Raw genomic sequence first — 16,799 nt, 5'->3', positions numbered from 1 at the left:
TACAGCTCGTGCAGGTCCCTCATCTACGCATGCCCGGTGCTGGCAACACCGATTCGTGCCTTCATCCACGACGTGTCCCCGGGCCTGGCAAGCCTGGTCGGCGCTTTGTCAACTTCATCTTCGTCCGTCTACGCATGCCCGGTGCTGGCAACACTGGTGCGTGCCTTCGTTCACGATGTGTCCCCGGGCTTGGCAAACCTGCCGCGACGCGTCGTCAACAACATTTTCTTCCCGGCGCACCCCTACTTCGACACCACTGCACCCATGCTAACTCGACGCCCTCTTGTGCCCGCGGCTCCACGGCGTATTCCTCGACACCGGCCACCCCGACTCGACATCGACCACGGCATTCTTCGCACGGCTACCTCCAGGGGCGGAGCCAGAACTTTTGTGAAGCCCAGGCAAACTTAAGCTTGAATGTCTAACATGCAAATAAAAAAATTCTGTACCGGGTGGACAATATATACTATGCATCAAACATGCAAAGCACAAATCCGCATTAAGATTGAAGTGAAAATACGAAAATAACAGTCAGACAAATGTAATATTTAAGCGAACTAATATATCAATATTCCATTTCAGAGAGCAAATGAAGTTGTGACTTGACAACAAAAGACACGGAATCAGGCAAAGCATAGAGCCATTCAACCAAACTAGCCGTCTTGCCAACAAAAGTGTAGCCGTCTAAATCACCATGACACCATCAATATATCCTAGAAGACACTACATGATAAGAAAATGGATTTGTTATTCACAAAAATTCAGTGTTGTGATTTGTTTATTTATTCAAAACAGAGAGCTTGTAACAATAGAAAAGGTTAGATGGAACATACCAATAGTGTGCTAAAGAAAATCACGAGGCAAATGTCCTTTCCGAGACTTCATTGCTGTAAATGTTCGAATAATATCCTTATCATCAACTGACTTTAATAACTCCCACTCGGTGTAACATATCATCAAGTCGTTGAACCATTCGTTGTTGATCTTGCTACGCAATTTATTCTTGATAATCTTCATTGCTGAAAATGCTCTCTCAACAGATGCAGTTGACACCGGCAATATCAAAGCCAAGTCAATAAGTTTGTATACCAATGGAAATACCAGATTTTTCTTAGTTTCAACCATCTTGACGGCCAAACTTTGAACACCATCACAAGTAGAAAAAGAAGCATGCCTTTTCACTTGACTTATATAAGTGAGGAGCTGCTCTCTTATTGTTCCACGATCATTAGAGAAATCTTCATGATTAATTTCAGCAAGACGAGCAAGTTTATCAACATTGAACTTGGAGAAAGAGTCCTTGGGGTCAAGACATGAACAATCAAGCACACAATTTGCTCCTTCACTAAAGCGGTGATCCATCTCCACACAAATTTGTCAATAGCAACATAAAAAATCTCTGCACGGTAATGGTGAAGATTAGTAACAGATCTCCCTTCTCTCCTTGAACGACCACGAACTGGTATTACTTCGTCCATATTTGGTACTAGAATACTATTAGCACCACACAATTCTTGGACATCACCAAATAAATTATCCCAACCACTCTCTATGAACGTTGCCAACCGAGCCTAGACATCATTAACTAATTCCATGGCAAGAACAATATTGAGATCTTTTCTTTGCAAGACTTTTGAAAGCTCATTTGTGATGCCAAATAACTTCAACATAAGCTTCAGAATGAAAAGAAATTTAAAGCTCTCCATTTTTTCTATCAAACCCGCTGCTTGAGATGGTCCACGTCCATATTCATCAACTGTACTAAGCACCTATAACACGGAGGACCACATTTGATCCAAACGAAGTAAGGTAGTATGATGTGAACCCCATCTAGTATCCCCCGGTATAGCAAGAGTAGATGATTGGTGCAAGCCCCTTCCAGTAGATATCTCACCACTCTCAAGTCTATCCAGAATATCTTGGTGTTGTGCCTCGGTCAATGCATCCCTTATCTTGCAAGATGTTGTTGTTGTAGTCACAATCAAGGAAGTGTACTCAAAGAAATCATGAATAGATGAGCAACTACTAGCAACAGACACAACCACCAATTGCAGACGGTGAGCATAGCAATGAACATAAAAAGCATAGGGGTTTTCATCTATGATCTTTTTCTGCAAACCATTAAATTCACCTCTCATATTTGAAGCCCCATCATATCCTTGACCCCGTATCCTTGAAATTGATAACTTATAATGATCAAGAATGCCATAAAGAGCATCGTTTAGTGACTCGGACGTTGTATCTTTGACATGATGCAAAGCAAGGAATCTTTCCACAACCCTCCCTTTGTCATTCAAAAACCTATAGAAAAACACAATAATGTCAGTTGGTTGCATAGAGAATAAATGACAAACAAACAACAAAATAAAAGTGAAACTACTAACTGTAGGGGAACACAGTAATTTCAAAAATTTCCTACGCACACGCAAGATCATGGTGATGCATATCAATGAGAGGGGAGAGTGTGTCCACGCACCCTCGTAGACCGAAAGCGGAAGCGTTATGACAACGCGGTTGATGTAGTCGTACGTCTTCACGATCGACCGATCCTTAGTACCGAACGTACGGCACCTCCGCGATCTGCACACGTTCAGCTCGGTGACGTCCCATGAACTCACGATTTAGTATAGCTTCGAGGGAGAGATTCGTCAGCACGACGACGTGATGACGGTGTTGATCAAGCTACCAACGCAGGGCTTCGCTGTCGGGACCCCGATTCTAAGTCACACCGATCTAGCATGTAACACCTCATATCACTTTGCGGCCTCACGCACGGTATTCCCACGGTTGTCGCCTTACCATGGCCCGGGACCGTTTGCGCCTTTTGGCTCACGTATATGATAGTGTCGCTAGCATCCATATGACAGAGAACCCGGGCCGACATGACTAGTCGTGAACCCAAAGCGGCACTAACCCATGAGGACAGACATACATGAATCAACCTCGAGCATGTCGGTCAGCAGCGTGTGAATCCGGACTGTAGCACTGGGCTAACAGGACTCCGGTAACCCGGGCTGTAGCAGGCTAGGCAGGACTCCGGATGTCACCGCGTGACATTTCCCTGAAGGGACAGACACAGGAACGAAGTGAAACACATGCCGGCCAGTCAAGTGTCCTGAACAGTAATGCTGGGCTAGCAGGACTCCGGTGAACCGGGCTGTAGCGGACTACTATGGCTCAAGGAAGCACTAGACTACATTTCCCCATAAGAGAGGCTGCCAAGGACAAACAACTAGATTGTCGGATCCCACACATAGCAATACACGTCACACGTACGCATAACATGCAAGTATGTGAGGTACAACATGGCATCACAACATAACGCAACTCATATAGATAAAGGCTCAGAAGAGCCACATAGCATAAATACAAACAAGGGTCACATGACCCATCATTCAGAGCATACAAGCAACGGAAGCATTACATGTCTGAGTACAGACAACTACAAAAGAAAAAGGCCGAGAAGCCTGACTATCTACAAGTCCCTCCAAGGTACAAGATCGTAGCTGAGGTAACAAGCTATTCGTCGAAGTCCAAGCGGTACTACTAGTGAGACAGATGTCTCATCTGCAAAACATAAATAAAGCAAACGTGAGTACAAGGGTACTCAGCAAGACTTACGTCAGATCCTATCATACATGCATTTGTATCAAGAAGGTAATGTGGGGTTTAGTTGCAGCAAGCCAGCTTTGACTCAGTGGCTATCCTGTTCTACGACTATGAGAAACTCCTTTGAGGTGAGGCAGCGCACACGAGTCCACTAATCACCACATCAATACACTACTATGGATTCATCCCCGTCTCTCCTACGAGAAGGCCATCCATAGCACTCACACTTATCTTCAGCATTTTAGAGTATCCACTTTAAGTTGTCTATGTACCACGTAAGCATCCAAGAAGTCCATAACCGAGGACACGGCTATTCGAATAGATCATGATAACCCTGCAGGGGTGTACTTCATCACACACACTCTCACCACTTATCACCATATACCCGTCATGTATCTCGGCAACCTTCAAGCGGAAGCCTGGCGAGGGTGTCGGCCACGACCTAACTAACCATGCAAGACTCTAGTCCAGGTTTATCATCTATTTGGGTTCCATCCGCAAGGAGATCCGGTCGGGGTGTCACTCACGGCCCCAAACGATGTGAGCAGGGCTCCCAAGCCCACCATCCGGGTGACACTTGGTACACCGTGCCACCTGTGCCTAGTCTGTCCTGAGCCCACCCTGCCGGGTGCCACTCAGTAGAAAAATAGCACTACCTATAAACACCAGAAACTATTTGCAACTCCTGGACAGAGATCAAGGCGGTTAATAAGCCGAGAGAGCTTGGAGCGCCCGGAGCCCAATGTGTGGTAGTAGCTAGTCATTGGACAACTTACACAGAACTCAGTTCTTAAGGACGGTCCCAATGAGACAACCCACCATGTACTCCTACATGGCCTCTCACCGCTACCTTTATCAAATCGTGTTCAGACGCTTAACTCTCATTACCAGAACATATCATAACATTCCAATTCATTCCCGATGAATCAGACCTGACACAACTCTAAGCAATAGCAGGCATGGCATGGCAAGAACACAACATGGCTCAATCAACTCCTACGCATGCTAGTGGGTTTTAACTATTTACTGTGGCAATGACAGGTCATGCAGAGGAATGGGTTCAACTACCGCAGCATAAAGTAGCAGTTGAATCATTGTTGTCCTAATGCAATAACTGAGAGCAGGAGCGAGAGAGTAGGATTGTATCGGAATGAACAAGGGGGTTGCTTGCCTGGTAGATCAATAGGGGGGCACTGCTCCACTGATAGGTGCTCCCGAACACTTTCCGTAGTAGGACCTATCAAGAAGGAACGGTGTCAAAAATCAAACACAAGTATATGCAACAATATGATGCATGATCATGGCATGAATATGTGATGTTGTTTGAGTTAATGCATCTAGCATTTATCTAGTTGAGGTCCATTTGAACCAAGGGTTCAAATGCAACTCCAAAATAAGCCCTTAAATATGCCATAAGTGTGTTTTCATATATACAGCATGTATAGGTGGGTTTGTCATGCATGAAAATGGTACATATGGATAGATTGAATTTCTCTGATCATTTTTCATATATAAATTATTTCAATCTGAGCTACGGTTGAATTTCTATGAATTTTTGAAGTTTTGAACATTTTTTGGAATTTCCTGTTTAAAAAATAATTCCAGAAAAAGAATAACTGCGTCAACATGACGTCATGCCTGCGTCAGCAGGTCAACGGTGGCTGACCAGGTCAAACCTGACGTGTGGGGTCCACACGTCAATGTCTGTGGCTAATCCTAATTAAATTAAACCTAAACTGGCTTAGTTAATGGGGTTGGGCCCACGCGTCAGTGACCTAATTAGTTAACAGGGTTAAATTAGTTGTTAAACTAATCCTAACTAAAAAATTAATAGGGCCGGGCCCCACATGTCAGCGACCCACGGGAGGTCAAACCTCCTGGTCAGCGGGGTCAAAACCCGCCGGCGGCTTGACGCCGGCGAGCCAGACGCGGCGGAGGGCCTCGGATTCGTCGCTCCAGCGACCATTCGGGCGGCGGAGACCACCTACGTGAAGCCCAGGCTCGCGCGCATCCAGTGGGACACGCGGGAGACCGTGGGGTGGTCGGAGCTCGCCGGAGCGAAGCTCGCGGCGGCGGTCGGAGCTCGGCTCGAGCGGCAGAGGGGCTAGAGGGCGCCGGAGAGGCAGGAAAGAGGGGGGTTCGACGGCGGGGCTCACAGCGGATCCAACGGCGGGGTCGGCGAGCTCGGGGAAGGCTCAGTGTAGCCGAAACGTCGCCGGCGATCTCGGGTGGCTGACAAAGAAGACGACGGCGGTGACAACGATATGGGGCGCCCGGAGTTGCCTGGCTTGACGGAGAGGAAGAGGAAGGTGGCACGGAGCTTGTGGGCACGTCGGAGGGGCGAGGCCGGGGCGGTGGCTACGGCTATGGCGAACGGCGGTGACGGCAGCGTTCGGGCGCGGTGAGAGAGAGCGAGGGAGAGGAGAGAATGGGCACGGGAGAGTGAGGGGGAAACGGGGCGGCGCGTTGCGACGCGCGGGTGATCCAGGCGATGAGAGGGAGAAGCAGGAGGTGGCGGAAGACGTGGCCGCAGCGTGCGTCGTCCCCGGCTTCTCCTCTGCCTACTGGCAAGAGGTAGAAGACGGGGCTGCCCCTGGTGGGCTGGGCCGCCAGCTGGGCCACCAGGTAAGGCCAGGTAAGCCTTTTCCTTTTCCTGTTTTCTTTTCTATTTTTTTGACATTTGTTTTGATTTAATAAAATACAAAATCATTTTATTCTATTCTGTAAATTTTAGTAGGGACTAGTTGGACCACTCCAAAGCCCCTCACCAAAATTCAGAATTATTGGACAATATTTTATATATAATAAAATATTTATCCAACGCAAATAATTACTGGATTAATTCCAAATGCCCAAAATAAATACTTATGAGCTCCTAAAGATATTGGTTTGATTTTTATCTCTGTCCAATATTTTCAGAGAGCATCATGAACATTTTCTTGGACCTTTTTGGAGAATTTTTTTTATCTGGGTCATTTCCAGAAATGATTCTGAGGTTTTCACAAATCCCCATTTCAAATTTAAATGGAATTTAAACATGATGCACAAATGGCTAGCTGGTCTAGGTCATACCAGAACTAGGGATGTGACAACTTGCCCCCACTCGAAGAAATCTCGTCCCGAGATTCAGGAGTCGGCGGAAAGAAAGTGGGGTACTCAAGTCGAAGACGATCTTCACGCTCCTAAGTAGCTTCTCTCTCAGAATGATGAGACCACTGAACCTTGAGAAACTTGATGTTATGACATCGGGTGACACGCTCTGCTTGATCAAGGATGCAAACAGGGTACTCTCGATAAGTGAGGTTATCTTGGAGATCAAGCGTTTCGTGGTCCACTCCGCGGATGGGATCCGAGAAGCAACGCCTGAGTTGAGAGACGTGGAACACATCATGAACTCGAGAAAGATGTGGTGGTAGTTCCAACTGGTAGGCAGCCTCTCCTCGTTTAGCGAGAATGCGAAAAGGACCAATGTAACGAGGAGCCAACTTGCCCTTGATACCGAATCGATGGGTACCCTTCAAAGGGGTAACCCGAAGGTAAGCTTTGTCGCCAACTTCATAAGCCACTTCCTTATGATTACGGTCATATTGGCTCTTTTGACGAGATTGGGCTGTTTTCAAATTCTCACGAATGATGCGAACTTGCTCTTCTGCCTCCTGGATCATATCCGGTCTAAAGAATTGTCTTTCACCGGTTTCTGACCAGTTCAAAGGTGTTCGACATCTTCGTCCATACAGAACCTCAAAAGGAGCTTTCTTGAGGCTGGATTGGTAGCTATTGTTATAAGCAAACTCGGCGAAAGGAAGACACTTCTTCCAATCCATACCGAATGAGATAACACAAGCTCTAAGCATGTCTTCGAGAATCTGGTTGACCCTTTCCACCTGACCACTTGATTGAGGGTGGAAAGCGGTACTGAAGGAAAGATGGGTGCCCATGGCAGTTTGGAAACTCTCCCAGAAATGAGAAGTGAAAAGACTACCACGATCTGAATTGATCTCTAGTGGAACACCATGAAGTGACACTATTCGAGAAATATATAAGTCAGCGAGCTGACTAGCAGTGATATTCTCTCGAACAGGTAGGAAGTGAGCCACTTTGGAAAGACGATCAATGACTACGAAGATAGCGTTATTCCCTTTCTTGGTCCTGGGAAAGCCGGTGATGAAGTCCATACCAACTTTATCCCATTTCCACTCAGGAATAGCTAAAGGTTGAAGGGTGCCAGCAGGTCTCTGATGCTCTGCCTTCACGCGACGACAAACATCACAGTTAGCAATAAACTGAGCGATTTCTCTCTTCATCCTAGTCCACCAGAACCTCTGGCATAGGTCCTGATACATCTTAGTACTACCGGGATGAATCGTGAGAGGAGATTCATGCGCCTCCTTAAGGATTAATTGTCGAAGATGTTGATTCTTGGGAACCACCAAGCGACTCTCAAAGAAAACAACACCACGATCATCTATAGAGAAACTACCACCAACTCCTTTGTTAATGTTTCTCTTGATCCGGGAAATTCCCGTATCCTGCTTCCGAGCAGAGATGATTTGATCCACAAGAATAGGTTTCGCCACCAAGGTAGAAAGGAATCCGTGAGGAGCAAGGTGGAGGTTAAGCTTACATAATTCCTCATGGAGAAGTGGTTGGCCCTGCTGCAACATGAGATTGTTGCAATAGGACTTACGACTTAGCGCATCAGCCATGACATTCCCCTTGCCTGGGGTGTAGGTAATCCCTAAGTCGTAATCTGAGATCAACTCCACCCAACGTCTTTGCCTAAGGTTCAAATCTGGTTGGGTGAAGATATATTGGAGACTCTGGTGATCGGTGTAAATCTCGCAACGTTTACCAAGAAGGTAATGTCTCCATGTCTTAAGTGCATAGACTACGGCTGCAAGCTCTAGATCATGTGTAGGATAATTCTCCTCATGTGGATGCAACTGTCGAGATGCATAGGCAATCACATGGCGATCTTGCATAAGAATGCAACCTAGTCCCTGTCGTGAGGCATCACAATAGATAACAAAGTCCTTAGTGAAATCCGGTGGCACAAGTATGGGAGCAGAAGTCAGGCGTCTTTTCAGTTCCTGAAAACTGTGCTCACACTGTGGGGACCACTCAAACTTTTTATCTTTCTTGAGAAGTTCCGTGAGAGGTTTGGCCACTTTGGAGAAGTTCTCAACGAAGCGGCGACAATAACTGGCTAGACCAAGGAAACTCCTAACTTGCTTAACTGTTTCAGGCAGAGTCCAATCAAGAATGGCCTGAACTCTTTCGGGATTGACAGCAATGCCCTTACCAGAGATTACGTGGCCGAGATAGGTCACTTCTGGCAACCAAAATTCGCACTTGGAGAACTTGGCATAAAGGCGGTGCTCTCTAAGTTTTTCTAGCACAAGTCTAAGATGTTCGGCATGATCTTCCTCGTTCTTCGAGTAAATAAGGATATCATCGAGATAAACCACGACGAACTTATCTAAGTACTCCATGAAGATCGAGTTCATCAAGCGGGAGAAAGTAGCTGGAGCGTTGGTTAGACCAAAGGACATGACGGTGTACTCGTACTGACCATAACGAGTGACAAAAGCCGTCTTAGGAATGTCCCCATTTCTGATCTTGATTTGGTGGTAGCCTAACCTCAAGTCCATCTTGGAAAAGACTGAGGATCCAGCGAGCTGATCATACAGGTCGTTGATCCTGGGGAGCGGATACTTGTTCTTTATCGTGACCAAATTAACGGGACGATAATCTACAACCATACGGTCCGTACCATCCTTCTTCTTGACGAAGAGAACGGGGCAAGCCCAGGGAGAAGAACTAGGACGGATGAAACCCTTTTGCAAGGATTCATCGAGTTGTTTCTTAAGCTCAGCTAGTTCTAAGGGTGCCATCTTGTAAGGTCTCCTAGAGATTGGAGCGGTTCCTGGGATAAGATCTATGACAAATTCTACATCTCTGTCAGGTGGAATACCTGGCAGTTCCTCTAGAAAAACATCCGGAAAGTCACGGACTACCGGGATATCTTCAAGGTCAGGAAGAGGGTTGGCATTAAGAGAATAGAGCTGACACTTTGCAACTCTGGTGGAGACAGTGACTATCTTGCCAGATGGGTGTGTAAGCTGAACAGACCTAGTGTAACAATCAATCTTGGCATAATGAGCTTTCATCCAGTCCATACCCAAGATGATGTTAATATCCGTAGACTTGAGGGCTATAAGTGACGCAAGGAATACAAGTCTGTCAACAAGGATTTCATTACCATGGCTTACACTAGAAGTTTGCCATTTGGATCCGGGAGTTTGAATTACTAGTGGAGAGGGCATATCACAGAAGGATATGTTGTGCAAGCTGGCATAACTTTCGGAAATGAAGGAATGAGATGCTCCGGTATCAAACAGAACCGAAGCTGGATGACAGTTGACAAGGAGTGTACCAAGAACGACATCCGGATCATCATGAGTGTCTTTAGCTGAGACGTGATGCACACATCCACGTTCAGTGGGAGCTGACTTGACACTAATCATATTGCGTGATGGCTTACCACGGCCAACAAACTTCTCAGGCTGGGGTGGAGCATAGTTGGTTTGAGAGCAGTTACGTGCATAGTGTCCTGGCTCTCCGCATGTGAAACAAGTCCCTGAAGTAGGACGTGGACCCGCATTGACAAGCGGTCTACTAATAGGCCTGGGCGGAGTATGTAACTGAACTGGGTGAGGCTCCACATAAGATGGCCTCGGTGAATATCTGGGTGGAAGAGCGGAGTTCGGAACCCAAATCTGGCGCTTCTGTGAAGTAGAACCGGAAGAAGAACCCAAATCTCGGGTGTGCTTACGAGACTCCTTGTAAGTGAGTTGAGCTGTTTCTGCGTTAATGGCCTTGTTCACAAGAGCTTGGAATGTATTGCAATGATGCAAGTGGAGATCACGACGCAACTTGGGGTTGAGACCCTTCCGGAACCTAGCCTGCTTCTTGGCGTCCGTGGACACCTCTTCTGTAGCATAGCGGGCGAGGTTCTCAAACTCTCTACTATAAGCATCAATAGCCATCTTACTCTGAGTGAAACTACAGAACTCTTCTCTCTTGCGATCAGTGAGAGCCTGAGGAATGTGATGCTCGCGAAAAGCCTCAGTGAAATCTCTCCAGGTGGTTTTCTAGCCAGCTGGAAGCATAGCCTCATCGTTCTGCCACCAAATACTAGCAGGACCTTCCAGGTGATAAGCAGCATAGGTGACCTTGTCACCTTCAGCTACGTTTGCAGAACGCAGCTTGTGTGTGATACTACGTAGCCAGTCATCTGCATCGAGTGGTTCAATGGAATGATGGAAGGTAGGTGGTTTCAGACCGATGAAGTCATGGATGAACACAAACTCTTTGTGCTGATGGGAGGTGTTCTCCTCAATACATGCTAACAAGCGGTTAGACTCTCGCTTGTTCTTCTCAACCTCTAACATGAACACTGCCAACGAAGACTGGTCGGGAGGATTCTCATCCCTACCATCTCCGTGGTTCCGGATACGAGCAACAGAACTTTGGTTAACCGGCAACATCCTGAAGAACCAACCAAGGAAACAAGGATGGATTCAGCATCATCATAAGGATGTAGAATATAGTACGAGGAAAATACTATCTCTTGAACTCCTAGGACAATTCCGGCAGCATAACGGCAGTAAAATGCTCGAAATGAGACATTCTGCAAAAGACGGAGTAGCACCATACTCAACATCATCACTCAAGGTTCTGAGATATTGTTAAATAGGTTACACCGGAGGTACTCAAACTGAGATATGACTCAGACCAACCAAACTTTAGAGACTATGGAGTAGTAACACGTGATCCTGATAGACGGAAGAGAAAGCCTAGTTCCTTAACCCCGTAGGAAAGATAGGATGACTCGGATCAGAAGGCATGAGGTATAAGGAGTAAAAAGAGCCTTACGTTCCCTTCCACAATCAATTCCCCTACATAACTAAAGAATTTCTAGACTCAACTTCGACCAGGTTGGCTTGGAAATCCTACAGGCAGTCAGGCTCTGATACCAAAGCTGTCGGGACCCTGATTCTAAGTCACACCGATCTAGCATGTAACACCTCATATCACTTTGCGGCCTCACGCACGGTATTCCCACGGTTGTCGCCTTACCATGGCCCGGGACCGTTTGCGTCTTTTGGCTCACGTATATGATAGTGTCGCTAGCATCCATATGACAGAGAACCCGGGCCGACATGACTAGTCGTGAACCCAAAGCGGCACTAACCCATGAGGACAGACATACATGAATCAACCTCGAGCATGTCGATCAGCAGCGTGTGAATCCGGACTGTAGCACTGGGCTAACAGGACTCCGGTAACCCGGGCTGTAGCAGGCTAGGCAGGACTCCGGATGTCACCACGTGACATTTCCCTGAAGGGACAGACACAGGAACGAAGTGAAACACATGCCGGCCAGTCAAGTGTCCTGAACAGTAATGCTGGGCTAGCAGGACTCCGGTGAACCGGGCTGTAGCGGACTACTATGGCTCAAGGAAGCACTAGACTACATTTCCCCATAAGAGAGGCTGCCAAGGACAAACAACTAGATTGTCGGATCCCACACATAGCAATACACGTCACACGTACGCATAACATGCAAGTATGTGAGGTACAACATGGCATCACAACATAACGCAACTCATGTAGATAAAGGCTCAGAAGAGCCACATAGCATAAATACAAACAGGGGTCACATGACCCATCATTCAGAGCATACAAGCAACGGAAGCATTACATGTCTGAGTACAGACAACTACAAAAGAAAAAGGCCGAGAAGCCTGACTATCTACAAGTCCCTCCAAGGTACAAGATCGTAGCTGAGGTAACAAGCTATTCGTCGAAGTCCAAGCGGTACTACTAGTGAGACAGATGTCTCATCTGCAAAACATAAATAAAGCAAACGTGAGTACAAGGGTACTCAGCAAGACTTACGTCAGATCCTATCATACATGCATTTGTATCAAGAAGGTAATGTGGGGTTTAGTTGCAGCAAGCCAGCTTTGACTCAGTGGCTATCCTGTTCTACGACTATGAGAAACTCCTTTGAGGTGAGGCAGCGCACAAGAGTCCACTAATCACCACATCAATACACTACTATGGATTCATCCCCGTCTCTCCTACGAGAAGACCATCCATAGCACTCACACTTATCTTGAGCGAGGGTGTCGGCCACGACCTAACTAACCATGCAAGACTCTAGTCCAGGTTTATCACCTATTTGGGTTCCATCCGCAAGGAGATCCGGCCGGGGTGTCGCTCACGGCCCCAAACGATGTGAGCAGGGTTCCCAAGCCCACCATCCGGGTGCCACTTGGTACACTGTGCCACCTGTGCCTAGTCTGTCCCGAGCCCACCCTGCCGGGTGCCACTCGGTAGAAAAATAGCACTACCTACAAACACCAGAAACTATTTGCAACTCCTGGACAGAGATCAAGGAGGTTAATAAGCCGAGAGAGCTTGGAGCGCCCGGAGCCCAATGTGTGGTAGTAGCTAGTCATTGGACAACTTACACAGAACTCAGTTCTTAAGGACGGTCCCAATGAGACAACCACCATGTACTCCTACATGGCCTCTCACCGCTACCTTTATCAAATCGTGTTCAGACGCTTAACTCTCATTACCAGAACATATCATAACATTCCAATTCATTCCCGATGAATCAGACCTGACACAACTCTAAGCAATAGCAGGCATGGCATGGCAAGAACACAACATGGCTCAATCAACTCCTACGCATGCTAGTGGGTTTTAACTATTTACTGTGGCAATGACAGGTCATGCAGAGGAATGAGTTCAACTACCGCAGCATAAAGTAGCAGTTGAATCGTTGTTGTCCTAATGCAATAACTGAGGGCAGGAGCGAGAGAGTAGGATTGTATCGGAATGAACAAGGGGGTTGCTTGCCTGGTAGATCAATAGGGGGGCGCACTGCTCCACTGATAGGTGCTCCCGAACACTTTCCTTAGCAGGACCTATCAAGAAGGAACGGTGTCGAAAATCAAACACAAGTATATGCAACAATATGATGCATGATCATGGCATGAATATGTGATGTTGTTTGAGTTAATGCATCTAGCATTTATCTAGTTGAGGTCCATTTGAACCAAGGGTTCAAATGCAACTCCAAAATAAGCCCTTAAATATGCCATAAGTGTGTTTTCATATATACAGCATGTATAGATGGGTTTGTCATGCATGAAAATGGTACATATGGATAGATTGCTTTTTTCTGATCATTTTTCATATATAAATTATTTCAATCTGAGCTACGGTTGAATTTCTATGAATTTTTGAAGTTTTGAACATTTTTTGGAATTTCCTGTTTAAAAAATAATTCCAGAAAAAGAATAACCGCGTCAGCATGACGTCATGCCTGCGTCAGCAGGTCAACGATGGCTGACCAGGTCAAACCTGACGTGTGGGGTCCACACGTCAGTGTCTATGGCTAATCCTAATTAAATTAAACCTAAACTGGCTTAGTTAATGGTGTTGGGCCCACGCGTCAGTGACCTAATTAGTTAACAGGGTTAAATTAGTTGTTAAACTAATCCTAACTAAAAATTAATAGGGCCGGGCCCCACATGTCAGCGACCCAAGGGAGGTCAAACCTCCTGGTCAGCGGGGTCAAAACCCACCGGCGGCTTGACGCCGGCGAGCCAGACGCGGCGGAGGGCCTCAGATTCGTCACTCCGGCGACCATTCAGGCGGCGGAGACCACCTACGCGAAGCCCAGGCTCGCGCGCATCCAGTGGGACACGCGGGAGACCGTGAGGTGGTCGGAGCTCACCGGAGCGAAGCTCGCGGCGGCGTTCGGAGCTCGGCTCGAGCGGCAGAGGGGCTAGAGGGCGCCAGAGAGGCATGGAAGAGGGGGGTTCGACGGCGGGGCTCACAGCGGATCCAACGGCGGGGTCGGCGAGCTCGGGGAATGCTCGATGTAGCCGGAACGTCGCGATCTCGGGTGGCTGACGAAGAAGACGACGGCGGTGACGACGATACGGGGTGCCCGGAGTTTCCTGGCTTGACGGAGAGGACGAGGAAGGTGGCGCGGAGCTTGTGGGCACGTCGGAGGGGCGAGGCCAGGGCGGTGGCTGCGGCTATGGCGAACGGCGATGACGGCAGCGTTCGGGCGCGGTGAGAGAGAGCGAGGGAGAGGAGAGAATGGGCACGGGAGAGTGAGGGGGAAACGGGGCGGCGCATGGCGACGCGCGGGTGATCCAGGCGATGAGAGGGAGAAGCAGGAGGTGGCGGAAGACGTGGCCGTGGCGTGGGTCGTGCCCGGCTTCTCCTCTGCCTACTGGCAAGAGGTAGAAGACGGGGCTGCCCCTGGTGGGCTGGGCCGCCAGGTGGGCTGGCCAGCTGGGCCGCCAGGTAAGGCCAGGTAAGCCTTTTCCTTTTCCTGTTTTCTTTTCTATTTTTTCTGACATTTGTTTTGATTTAATAAAAATACCAAATCATTTTATTTTATTCTGTAAATTTTAGTAGGGACTAGTTGGACCACTCCAAAGCCCCTCACCAAAATTCAGAATTATTAGACAATATTTTATATATAATAAAATATTTATCCAACGCAAATAATTAATGGATTAATTCCAAATGCCCAAAATAAATACTTATGAGCTCCTAAAGATATTGGTTTGATTTTTATCTCTGTCCAATATTTTCAGAGAGCATCATGAACATTTTCTTGGACCTTTTTGGAGAATTTTTTTTATGTGGGTCATTTCCAGAAATGATTCTGAGGTTTTCACAAATCCCCATTTCAAATTTAAATGGAATTTAAACATGATGCACAAATGGCTAGCTGGTCTAGGTCATACCAGAACTAGGGATGTGACATTCGCCTAAGCACCGCTGCGATATGACCGAGGTGGATTATGGTGGAGGGGGGCACCGCACACGGCTAAAAGATCAATGATCAACTTGTGTGTCTCCATGGGGTGCCCCCTCCCCCGTATATAAAGGAGTGGAGGCGGGGGAGGGCCGTCCCTCTACTATGGCGCGCCCTGGGGAGTCCTACTCCCACCGGGAGTAGGATTCCCCCTTCCATGTAGTAGGAGTAGGAGGGAAGGAAAGGGAAAAGAGAAGAGAAGGAAGAAGGGGGCGTGAAAGGATCGAGAAGAGGTGTCTAGAGGGGGGGGGGTGATTAGACACTAAGTGCCAAAAGTTGCAGTTTTTAATATTCTTAAGTTTAAGTGGAGTTTAAGCACAAGTTTAACAAACACAATACATATCAAGCAAGCATGCAATGAGTATATGAGCAGCGGAAAGTAAAGCATGCAACTTGCAAGAATGTAAAGAGAAGGGTTTGGAGTATTCAAACGTAATTGGAGACACGGATGTTTTTGTCGTGGTCCCGATAGGTGGTGCTATCGTACATCCACGTTGATGGAGACTTCAACCCACGGAGGGTAACGGTTGCGCGAGTCCACGGAGGGCTCCACCCACGAAGGGTCCACGAAGAAGCAACCTTGTCTATTCCATCACGGCCGTCACCCACAAAGGACTTGCCTCACTAGCGGTAGATCTTCACAAAGTAGGCGATCTCCTTGCCCTTATAAACTCCTTGGTTCAACTCCACAATCTTGTTGGAGGCTCCCAAGTGACACCTAGCCAATCTAGGAGACACCACTCTCCAAGAAGTAACAAATGGTGTGTTGATGATGAACTCCTTGCTCTTGTGCTTCAAATGATAGTCTCCCCAACACTCAACTCTCTCTCACAGGATTTGGATTTGGTGGAAAGAAGATTTGAGTGGAAAGCAACTTGGGAAAGGCTAGAGATCAAGATTCATATGGTTGGAATGGAATATCTTGACCTCAACACAAGTGTAGGTGGTTCTCTCTCAGAAAATGTGTATTGGAAGTGTAGGTATGTTCTGATGGCTCTCTTCACGAATGAAGAGTGGGTGGAGGGGTATATATAGCCTCCACACAAAATCTAACCGTTACACACAATTTGCCAAACTCGGTCGGACCGAATGGTTAAACTCGGTCGGACCGATTCAGCAAACTTAGTGACCGTTAGGATTTTCGGTGGGACTGAGATGCAACTCGGTAGGACCGATATGGTTAGGGTTAGGGCATAACGTAATCTCAGTGTGACTGATTACACAAACTCGGTGGGACCGATTTTGGTAATAAGCTAACCAGAGAGTTGGT

At 47.3% G+C, this 16,799-nt stretch overlaps 1 pseudogene; it reads right to left on the bottom strand.

Annotated features, from left to right (window-relative positions):
• Positions 1–843: 843 nt before the first annotated feature.
• LOC125506999 (uncharacterized) overlaps positions 844–16,799 on the bottom strand; it is a 137,165-nt pseudogene continuing 121,209 nt past the window's right edge.

The sequence above is a fragment of the Triticum urartu genome, chromosome 5A, assembly GCF_056163025.1.
Source record: "Triticum urartu cultivar PI428250 chromosome 5A, HENAU_Tu73, whole genome shotgun sequence".
Lineage (NCBI taxonomy): Eukaryota > Viridiplantae > Streptophyta > Magnoliopsida > Poales > Poaceae > Triticum > Triticum urartu.
Note: the sequence above shows the minus strand (reverse complement) of the source record. Positions and strands in the feature narration are given on the sequence as shown.